The 12,042-nt window shown below is 40.5% G+C and overlaps 1 protein-coding gene across 10 annotated transcripts in view; it reads right to left on the minus strand.

Moving 5' to 3' along the window:
• FOXP2 (forkhead box P2) overlaps window positions 1–12,042 on the minus strand; it is a 260,732-nt gene that overhangs the window by 8,407 nt on the left and 240,283 nt on the right. The gene's annotated exons all lie outside the window — the stretch shown is intronic.

Here is a 12,042-nt window from a genome sequence, read left to right on the forward strand (position 1 = left end):
TGCGCTTGCACATATCCAGTTGGGACCTAAGCAATAGAGCTGACAACTTGTGCGAGCACAGTGGGGACCTCATCAGAGCAAGACACTGGTAAGTATTAACCTAACAATCTTCCTTCTACAGGGCATCAGAAAGAACTTTTTTTTTATAAATAGTGCAAAGAACCACTTTAATAATAATGCAGTCATCTTTTATAGTGTAAGTATTACACATAATGTTATGTAAGCCATTGGTCCAGCCTGCATCTCTGTATGAACATATATGAAGTGCACTAGAGTGCAAGAATTGTGGGGGCTACTGTTGGATGAAGGGATGAGAAATAATAGTTATTAAAGAAGAGGAGCCAATATATAAAATATGATAGGCTTGTCAAAAGTTTCTTTTTAGAGTATTCTTAAATCTGTGGATATTGAAGGTTAGGGTCCAGTCACACGTCCGTAAGTGTTTTGCGGATCCAAAAATTGCGGATCCGCAAAACACTGACACCTGCAATGTGTGATCCGCAATTTGCGGACCGCACATCACAGACACTATAATAGAAAATGCATTTTCTGGTCCGCAATTGCGGACAAGAATAGGACATGTTCTATTTTTTTCAGGAACAAAATTGCGGATCCTGAAAAAACGGATGCGGATCCAGGAAATGTGGATTTGCATCTGTTCCAGCCCCATTGCAAGTGAATGGGTCCGCAAATTGCGAAACGAATGCGGACCCAAATTACGGACGTGTGAATGGACCCTTAATCTGATTGTCTAAAGTATCACATTATTGAGAACTTGTGCACCACAAGCAAAAATATTGGAAATGGGAGTGGGATAGGAATATGGAGGATGTTACTCTTAGATCTTTGGCAGAACAGCCAGTAGGGTGGTAGGCAGAGATTAGATATAGGATAAGGCAGCACTATGGAGAGCTTTGTGGGTGAGAGTGAGAAGTTTACATAGAATTCCACAACAAACGGACAATCAGTGTAGTGACTGGCACAAGTTAAAAGCATTGGTGAAAAGCTTTTACAGAGGAGTCTGGCTGCTGAATTCAAGATAAATTAAAGGGGTTTCCAAGAGTTTTATACGGATGATCTATCCCTGTGTTGGCTAACCTCCGGCACTCCAGCCATGGTAAAACCTATGACTCCCAAGATATACAATTGGCTGTTCTCAGAAATCCATAGAAATGAATGGAGCATAGCTGGAGTTCCAGACGTTAGCCATCACTGACCTATCCTCTGGATAGGTCATCAATATCTGATTGATGGGGGTCCAACAGCCGGGATCCATGCTAATCAGATATCTGAGAATGCAGTGCCATTTGCAGTAGTGCCACAACCTTCTATAGCTTTTGCTAGGTCATGTGACATCATGTTCATTGGTCACATGACCTAGACGAAGCTCAGTGAATGGGGCTAAGCTGTGATACCAATCACAGCTTGTATACAATTTATGGCTCTGTGCTTGGTTTGCTGAGAGAAGGCCGCAGTGCCACTGCAAGCACCGATGCCTTCTCAAACAGCTGATCATCAAGGGTCCAGGGTGTCAGGGAATGTAGCATCAGAAAATTACATATTGTTTAAATCAAGTGTTTATGTTAAAGAGATTTGTTTTAGAAGTTTTGGTGATTATTTTTTTTTATAATTTTCACAAATGTATACTTATAAGGAAACTAAATCTTTGCTGAAACCACAAAGTTTTGCTTAGCTTTTCCAGTGAGTACGGATCCCAAATATTTCCTATGGATCCATACTTTCCATGCTAAATAACCTGAGCAGTACTGTGAAAACCCAAAGATTAGGCCCCTTTAAAATATCTGGTGATTTTTACTTTTTTCCATTTTCAATGCTATTATCTATATTTAAACAATGTATCTAATATCCTGCAGTTTTTACATTGGCCACTAAAGGTGGATTTAGACAGGCAGATGGGCAGCAGGTTGTTAGGAAGAAAGCATTCCTTCCCCATAGTCAGCTGCTCGTTAAGTGGAGATGAAGCAGTGATCACTTCCACAGTATGGGCAGGAGTGAGCAGTAACTATTGCGATTACTTGTCCTTATATAGCTGCATTGTTTCTGGGCAACATAATTTAGGTAGATTCACAGCCTGATGAACGTTTAAAAGAAAAAAACAAAAACTTTATTAAAGTTCGTTTAAAAGGAGGGCAAAAAGCCTATATGTCACAGTCTGTGGCCATCAGGCAACCAGACCCAACAATTGTGCAGAGAAGGAGTAAATATAAATCCTCTGCACAATTATAGGTCTGGACTAGAGACCTGACTTGTTAGCAAGTAGTTGCTAATCAATTGCAAGCCGTATTGCAAAAATGAACTGGAATATCTGCTTCCCAAATCCACGGTTGTAGCGTCATTTAACAGTTTGCCCAAACTACACAAACAAGGGCCAGTGCTAAAGGGCAGACCCATTGTCTTGGGCATAGGTGGCCTCACTGATAATATTAGTACGTATTTGGACAGAATCCTGCGTCATTTGTTGCGTCGTTGCTGTCCTATGCCCGAGACACCATGGATATACTACAACGCCTGGAGGGTATTCAGTGCGAGGAGGGTGTTCTCCTCACTAGTTTGGATGTTGAGGCCTTGTACAGCTCTATACCCCATGAATATGGGTGTAGGGATGTTGAGGCCTTCATCCAACAGAGGGGCGAACACTGTCGCCAGCATAACATCCTCCTGATGCAATTGCTTGACTTTGTCCTCACCCGCAACGTCTTTCTTTTTGATCAGCATATCTACCACCAGCTCAGGGGCATCGCCATGGGCAGTCCCTGTGCCCCGACATTCGCCAATCTGTACCTGGGCTGGTGGGAGAAGGAAGTTGTGTTTGGCGATGCTATGGAGCAGTACACATCAAATGTGCACCTGTGGATAAGGTAAATCGACGATGTGCTGATACTGTGGAAAGGGACACAAGAGCATTTTATGGCATTTGTGGCAGCATTAAATGTGAACCAGATGGGTTATTTTTCACATCAGAGGTACAAGAGCGACAGATTGCGTTCTTGGACCTGATGATCACCATTGGTACTGACAGAAAGATCACCACTAATCTGTTCAGGAAGAAAACTTCGACCAATAATCTCCTGAACTGGGATAGTGGTCATCCACTGGCCCTAAAAAGAGGTATCCCGAAGGGACAGTACCTTAGGGCCAGGAGGAATTGTTCCGAACTAGGTGATTTTAGAACAGTTGCATCTGACTTGAGAGGCTGATTCACGAATCAGGGGTATCCCCAATATACTTTGAAAAGAGCCTTCCATCATTCTATGAGCACAGATCGCACCCGGCTCCTGGTTCCAAAAACAAGCAGCAGTGAGGACCCCACACCCAGAATTGTCGCAACTTTTGATAAGGCCCACAAAAATGTCTGTGATATTTTACAAAATCACTGGTCTATTTTGCAATCAGACCCAGATATTGGGTAGCTAATTCCAGACCATCCCTCAATTATGTATCGACGTAGTTCTAATTTATGTGACCATCTGGTACACAGCTTGTATACACATCCTAAGTCTGAAACTTGGCTGAAGAATACCTTAAAGGGCACCTTTCCCTGCGGCTCATGTATTATCTGTAGGAATATCCTGAGAGGGGGATTCTTTACTAGCCATACAACAGGGAAGAGGTATAGCATACGCTTATTCATCAGATGCACTTCTATAGGTATTGTACACTTAATCAGCTGTCGATGTGGGTCACAATACGTCGGCAAAACCAGACGTGAATTGAGATGTAGATTTGGTGAACATCTGTCTCACATTCGGAATAAGGCGGGACACATCAGTGGCACGTCATGTATGTGATATGCATGACGATGACCCTGATGTGATGAGAGTGCAGGGAATTGAACAAGTGAAGATATCAATCCGTGGAGGTGATATTTACATACCCCTACTCCGCAAAGAAGCAATGTGGACCTTCAAGTTGCAGACAATTCAACCGCAAGGGCTAAATGAGGCCATATCATATGCCAGCTTTATCTGATGTACCAGCCCTATCATATACAGCATGATACGCATCATCCGACACAGTGTAGCGCTTTTTGATGTGCTGCTCCATGGCATTAGTGATTTTATTACTCTTTCCGTTTATGTAAAACACCTGTGTACATGCTTACAAGCTTTAATGTACACTGAATACATTCCGTTTTATGCCTAGCTGCGACCTGCAGCAGTATATCAATGTCTGTATGTAGTGGGGATGCCCCTCCCAGTTAGTGATGTACTACTGAGATGGGGATCGGTACCTGCTTCTTCGGAGGACTACCACCCCTGTGGATCCCGACCAGCAGACATGTTCTGAATTAAAAGATGGTATACGGGCCGCGACTTGGATTGCCCCACGAATTGCGCAAGCGCAAACTCGTCAGGAAGGGTAAGGATCATTACGGCATCTGCCGGTCAGAGGACGGGACTGGGAACCCGCCCCTATTTCTGATTGGTGATGTAACCGGCACACCCCTCCTGACAGGCGGGGCTTCAGCCATATGAAGTCGGCGTTTGTTCGGCCGCGTACGGCCATCACAGCGCCGGAGCCATAGCACGCTACAGTGCGGCACTTTGTCCTGACATAGGCATTTATCTAATAGGCTCCTGAAGATACGTGACGAACATATGTAACGTGGAAACGCGTAGAGCTGCTGTTAACCATTAGGACACGGCTCTTTAGGCAGGGTTGCACGAGATGCGGTATTAACCTGATAGCCTGAGTGTGTGCATGCAGCCAAAATATACTGTCTGCAAATGTGTGGATGGAGCCAAAATATACTGGCTGCAGGTGTGTGGATGGAGCCAAAATATACTGGCTGCAGGTGTGTGGATGGAGCCAAAATATACTGGCTGCAAGCGAATGGATATTGCCACATATACTGGCCACAGGCTATCTGAGAGGCTGGTCTGAACACTGCACTATATGAGGGCATATATATGTCCACAGAGACTTTACTAACGCAGCACGCTGTAAAATCATCTGGATGAGGTAGGCTATTAAATAGTCGCTCCAGACATAATGGTCTAGCGTATATGTACTGGATACACTGATCTGTATCGCAGACCAAGGGTGCAGCACTCAGTATAGTCAGTGTGATCAGTTAAACATAGCCTTACACGGCCAGGAATCAGCTGGACTAGCCACACCTGAGCAAATATCCTATAGGGTCACTTGTAAACAAACATACTAGTGTCCATTCACAGTGTGAACCGTGTCCTAACATCCGGCTTGCAATTAATTAGCAACTACTTGCTAGAGCTGCTGTTAACCATTAGGACACGGCTCTTTAGGCAGGGTTGCATGAGATGCGGTATTAACCCGATAGCCTGAGTGTGTGCATGCAGCCAAAATATACTGGCCGCAAATGTGTGGATTGAGCCAAAATATACTGGCTGCAGGTGTGTGGATGGAGCCAAAATATACTGGCCGCAAATGTGTGGATTGAGCCAAAATATACTGGCTGCAGGTGTGTGGATTAAGCCAAAATATACTGGCTACAAGTGACTGTATACAGCCAAAACATACTGACTGCAAGCGAATGGATATAGCTTTAGATACTAGCCGCAGGCTATCGGAGGCTGGTCTGAACACTGTACTACATGAGAGCGTATATATATATGTCCACAGAGACTTTATTAACGCAGCACTGCTGTAAAATCATCTGGAGTAGTGAGGCTATCAAATAGTCGCTCCAGACATAGTGGTCTAGCGTATATGTACTGGATACACTGATCTCAATCGCAGACCAAGGGTGCAGCACTCAGTATAGTCAGTGCGATCAGCTAAACATAGCCTCACACGGCCAGGAATTACCTGGATTTACCACACTTGAGCAATATATCCCATAGGGTCACTTGCAACAAACATACTAGTGTCCATTCATAGTGTGAACCATGTCCTAACATCCGGCTTGCAATTGATTAGCAACTACTTGCTAATCAACTTATTTATACTCCTTCTCTGCACAATTTTTGGGTCTGGTTGCCTGATGGTCACAGACTGTGACATATAGGCTTTTTGCCCTCCTTTTAAACGGACTTTAATAAAGTTTTAGTTTTTTTCTTTTAAACGTTCATCAGGCTGTGAATCTATTGGTATTAAGGAACGTCTACCTACGTATCTGTATAAAGTGTGAGATAACATAATTTAGGTGCCTACACGAATAACAGTTTGATCCAATGAACAAGCATTTCATCTGGTGATCTGCTGCACCTTTGGACGGGCAGATTGCTGGGAGCAAGCATTCATAGGAATGTTCATTCACGATAAACTGCCCTTTTATCTGGCCATCTAAATCCATCTTAAGCCTAGTAAAATGTTGATGTTTCTTGTTTTGTAGAGATGATTTTTCAGTCATCTCATTATCATCACAGGTAGGATTACAATGAAATATAAGACTCTATATAGATAACATAAGAGCCACCAGTCACAATAGATTAAGTCACAGCTTATTTACTCCCTCGTCATACAACTACCTCTACACAGGTTACAGAAAATGTCTAGAAAACTCTTCCATAAAATGTAACTGTCCCCTCCAGTCGGTCTTTTCTGAATATGGCCCATGGTGACTGCTGTAAAGCATATCTCTAGATGCTGTTAACAACAGTTCAGGTAAGATAGCTGCCCTCATAATCATATGCAGAAAATAAAATAAGAAAATCTATATTTACTTTAAATAATATTTAATTAATGGAAAAAAGAACATGTATCACTAACTGATTTTATTTAGCAAAAAAAAAAAAAAAAAATTATTTACTCTGTCAAGTAAATTCCTTTTTTTTTTTCTATCTGTTAAAATTTATACTAGAAACCTACTGATAAAGTGATTTGATTTTACAGAGTTGAATGCAGTTATAATGTGACTATTTATCCTATTACTGTATTTCCTACATTAATATACAATATGAAAATTGAAAAGATATTCAATTAATTCAAAATACATAAATCAGCAGATATATACACACTTGTTCTGCATTTCTAATTATAAATTAGGTTAAAAAACACACCAGTATGTTTTTGTTCTAGCTGTGTGTTCAAGATTTCTTTGTGACATCCAAATTAAAGAGATCTTTACCGTACCTATGCAGATGATAAATATTTATATATTCCACAGTGTTAACAATCGGGGTTTCGTGTCTAACAAAACTGTGGCAGCCTGAGCTACTGAATAATACAGGAAATCAGCATCTTTATCTAGTGCAAGGTGTCAAAACACTGACTTAGATGTACATGTCTATTACATACATATACATAAAATACATTTGAGGATACAAAACTCTATCTTGCAACCCTCCCCTTAGAATACAGATATATCCACCCATGAAGTCAAGTAGCAGAATAAATATTATCGTGACAGCTTATGAAACAAAGCTAGAAAAAAGGCAAAAAATGGAATTGTTTAAAGATGGTAATTGCTTTAATATTAACCTTCAAGAGGTGTAAATACAACATGGTAGGGTGTAATAGACACCATAAGGATTACGATATAATACATAAACTAAAAAAATTGAAATAATGACACTAGTGTCACAGAATTAAATATTTTATTAGTCATTGCTATACATGTATGTACTAAATATACATACACATCAATATAAAGCTTCTCTATTAGATAATCAATTACCGTACGTTTTTGCCCTATAAGACACACCGGCCCATAAGCAATCAGACCCCTAATGTTAATCAAACCTCAGCTTATAGCCCCAATCAGACCTCCAATGTCAATCAGACCTCAGATCAGACCCGCAATGCCTCAGATCAACCCCCCAACTTTCAGCCATCTATCAGCCCCATATGTCAGCCATCAGCCCCATATATCAGCCCCTATTTGTCAGCGATCAGCCCCCAGCACAAATAAAATAAAATAAACTCTCTTACCTCTCCTGCTCCTGGATGCCATTGCTCCTCACCCTCGCAATCCTCACCCTGTGCGCAGCCCTGCACAGCCGATAGCTGGGCCGAGGACCAGGAAGGGGTGAGTACAGAGCCTTCACCGCTTCCCGGTCCTCGGGTACTAATGAAGCGCTTCCATAATGGTAGCGCTTCAATAGGATTCGCCCCAAAAGACGCAGGGGCATTTCCCCCCCCCCCCCCCACTTTGGGGGAAAATAAGTGCGTCTTAAGGGGCAAAAAAATACGGTAATGGAAATACTTTTAGACAAAGGATGAAAATAAAATAAAAAAATATATATATTTCCTTATAGAAAGATTTATTTCTATTACTACCAGGTGATACTTTGAATAATGTATTAGGGAATTGCTGGACTAGAACCCAGTAAAGTAATTACAACATTTAGCAACTGAAGTATTCTAATAACAGATAAGACTGTAAGCCTCTCAGCAAAATTATTCTAGGGGTTTCACAGAGGTTCATTGCTGTTGATACCCCAGTCTTCAGCAAACTGTTGGGGAACACAGCATCAGGTGTTCAATTCCAATACTCAATCATCTCAGCATTTTTCATTCCTATTAAAAGCAATGGGCTATCCATGAAAGGCATTAATGTGCCAGGTATACCAAAGTAGGAGGTGGTCTTTGCAGCCGATCTCTTCTCTCGCTTATAGATGACGGTTTTAAAGTTACTATGTCCTTTGAAAATAATTTATAGGGTAAATCACATTTTGACCTTTTTTTTTTTACATGAGCCAAATTTTGAAATTTTATTTTGTCAAACAGTGCAGTCTAAAAATGAGTCAGTGACAAGGAGGTGGCTACCTGCTGGTCTGTCACCAGCCAGCTTGGCTTGATTGACAGAACTCTTGTTATTTATGTAACGGGAGAAAGGTGTCAATCAAGCCAAGCTGGGTGGGGAGAAGATAGTGCAGAGCTGCCCCCGTGATTCTCTGCCCATTCCCAGCTTGAAATTTTATGTTGCCCATGGTCTGGGCAGCCACAGGCTCATGATGGATTCCCCTTAAACTAAATTGTTCATAGGAATATTTTAAAAATACATTACAGTTCTTAAACTGTATGCCTTGTCAGGCAACTGACTAACTAATTTTTGACAAAAAGCCAGCCTTTGTCTGCACACAGGTACAATAAATAAAATACAGTACAAAACTATATAGATGTAGTGAAAGCATGGGATTATCCAAGAGAATTACATGGAGAACTATATTAGGTTTTGAGAGAAAGAGCCTTTGTTCCCAGAAAAATAATTGAAAGCTAGGCATTTTTTGCAAACTTTTTTTTTTTTTTAACATTCTGCAATAGGGACTATTAATTCTAAACAGATTTGGATTTTTTTTACACAGTCTGTGTAAATTAGGTCCAGAGGTGTAAAAGGTAGGTTAGCAGTCAATAAGGATATATATTATATTCTTAAATAACTCCATAAGACAATATGTGATCTTGCAATAAGCATTCCATAGATAGAGAGGAAGCAGAACATAAAACAAAAATACTTTTAAGAATATGCATGATGATAATGTACATAGTCACACTTCTATAATCCCAGGCACATGCCGTTTTCCTGTATGACTGGGTTTTAAATCAAACAATGTTAACTTTTTAAAATATTATTTCGATCTGACAGCTGTTAGGGATCACAAGGTAAATGGATTCAGACAATTCTGACCTAGCTTCAGGCGAAAAAAATGAAAACATCAGAAAACTCACTAAAATGAAAAGTTTGTCAGATTTACTACTAGATTTAGAAAAATAAAGAATATAGCCATAACATGGATATCCAGGAAATGTTGTTCCCATGATGTCAGATGCAAAGGTATTTACCCAAATCCTAGGATTGAAGTCCCACATTATGCAGTATAAAATTACACCTCATAAATATCTGGCTACAATATGAAAACATTTCACAAAGTTTAGATTCTCAATAATTGCAACATATAGCCTTATGTGAAAATCTGAAATAAATGCAGAGTAAGGCTGGAGTTTTCTGTGTAACAATTTCTAAAGTGGCAATAACTTCAGACACATGGCACTATATGAAGGCTAGTGGGGCTTGGTTGTGTAACTACAAACACTTGTAACTGCTGTGGGGATTCGCTCTGGTAGTGAGGATTAGCCGGGTGCAGCACAAAGGCAAAGTACAGGTTCTTGGTGCAAAACATCAGTGTTTATTCACACGTGAAAGCAAAACAAAAACGCAAGTTCTTGGTGATCGTTTACACACATGAAAAGTTCATATACAAAACAGTCCCCTTTTCTCCTGCGTGTTACTTCACACACTGTTTGAAGTTCTGATTTGTCAAGTCCACAGGCAGGCGTTAGGTGGCCTGTTTGTCCTCACAGGGGTCTGAGCCCTCCAGCCCAGCTCAAGCCACGGATCCCAACACAGCCCTCAGATCACAGCACACAGACCTCCTGAGCTCCACTGTCAGACGGGGGTAATCCTTCCCACCTGGCATCCCTGGCTGGTTATGCCTGGCAAAACCCCGCCTGGAACATGGGGAGTAGTCACCCACTTTGACTACTCCCAGTAAGAGCCACCCCGGATCAGCTATTACAGCCATATAAAGTATCAAGGTGTCAAACATCAACTGCTGCTGACACATAAAAACCGGCTCTTACTCCACCGAGGCCAGGTACCTCGGTGACACGTACCTATCATCCATGATGATTCCTTGTACGTTCTTACACTGCCTATTTATTCCTAACAACAAATTGATATGTTGCTATTTAAAAGAAGGATATAAATCTAAGGCCGCATAGAAAAATGTGTACCCATTAATGTAAGCACAGTGCTGGGAAAACGAGAAAATAACAATGTTTAATATGAAAAGACTGCTGAAGCATATAGCTTTAGATAAAGTGATATATTAACCTGCTTAATGAATATGCATAAAATGAACAGGTGTACACATCATGTCCACCCAATATTTAGAAGAACTAGTAGCTAGTGTTGAGCAAACCGAAGCCAAACAAATTAATTTCTATCAGAATTTCAGGAAAAATTAAATTTGCCACAAAGCCAAATTTTCTTGTGATCTTCATGATAGCAAATCTATTTTTCCAGAAATAGCGCCAATAAAAAAAAAAAAAAACATACTCCCCTCATCTATTTGCTCATGAAGAAGCTGTTGTGATCATTTTAATTTAAGAAACAACGTAAAATTTTGTGAGTGGTTGACATGTGACGTGATGATCAGTGATGACATCACTGCGTCTGGTCAGCGTGATGACATCATCACATCACAGCGAGAGACTTTGTGCGATGTCTTAAATCAAGATTGCTGCGACAGCCTCTATGAGCAAATGGATAAGTGGAGTTTTTTAACCCGATTAACCTCTGAACGGTCTTCATTTTAATCTCAGATGCCGCAATCCGCGATGAACGCAGTATCTGAGGGATTCAATGATGGGGGATCGCAGTTTCCTGCCCTCTACATACAAAGGAATGTGCTTTGTGACAAAGCAGCCAAATCAAATTTTTCATAACTTTGCTCATTACTACTAGTACGCATACCAACTCTGATAAGAAAGAAAGATTTATTTAGCAATTTAAACTGATGCGTTTCATTCAGGGTTTCAACCACTATGTTTAAATATTAGATACATTTGTGTTTCAAACATATTTATGAGGAAATTTATACTTTTTAACGCCAAATTTAAATTAAGAAAAGTTTTATGAATTCAGGAGCACATATAAAGAATTCTTCAAGAGTGCCCGTAAAAAAAAATAATAATAGCAAGGTGGGTAAATGCTTGTCTAGCATGCCAACTTTAAAAGCTTCACCTAATTTGCATGGAGGAAGAATTATTTCTACTTAATGAGAAACTTATATGGCCTCATGCACAGGTCTGTCTGAATTTGTGTCTGTAAAAGATAGATTTGCAAAATATGGGTAGCTTCTGTGTACATACTGTATTTTAATAACTCTCATCAATAAAATAGGCTATTCTCATCTGCAAATAAGGACACAAATAGGACCTACACCGAGTGTGAGCCTTTATCACAGTGCAAAACATTTGCATCCCTAAACATTAATTGTGCCAAACCTAGCTTGTTCTTTTCTATGTCAATGTTCTCTCACTGGGCAGAGTGGTAAAAAAAAACTGCTTAATGATTTGCTGGCTTCTCTCCAGCTT

Source organism: Bufo gargarizans, chromosome 2 (assembly GCF_014858855.1).
Source record: "Bufo gargarizans isolate SCDJY-AF-19 chromosome 2, ASM1485885v1, whole genome shotgun sequence".
Lineage (NCBI taxonomy): Eukaryota > Metazoa > Chordata > Amphibia > Anura > Bufonidae > Bufo > Bufo gargarizans.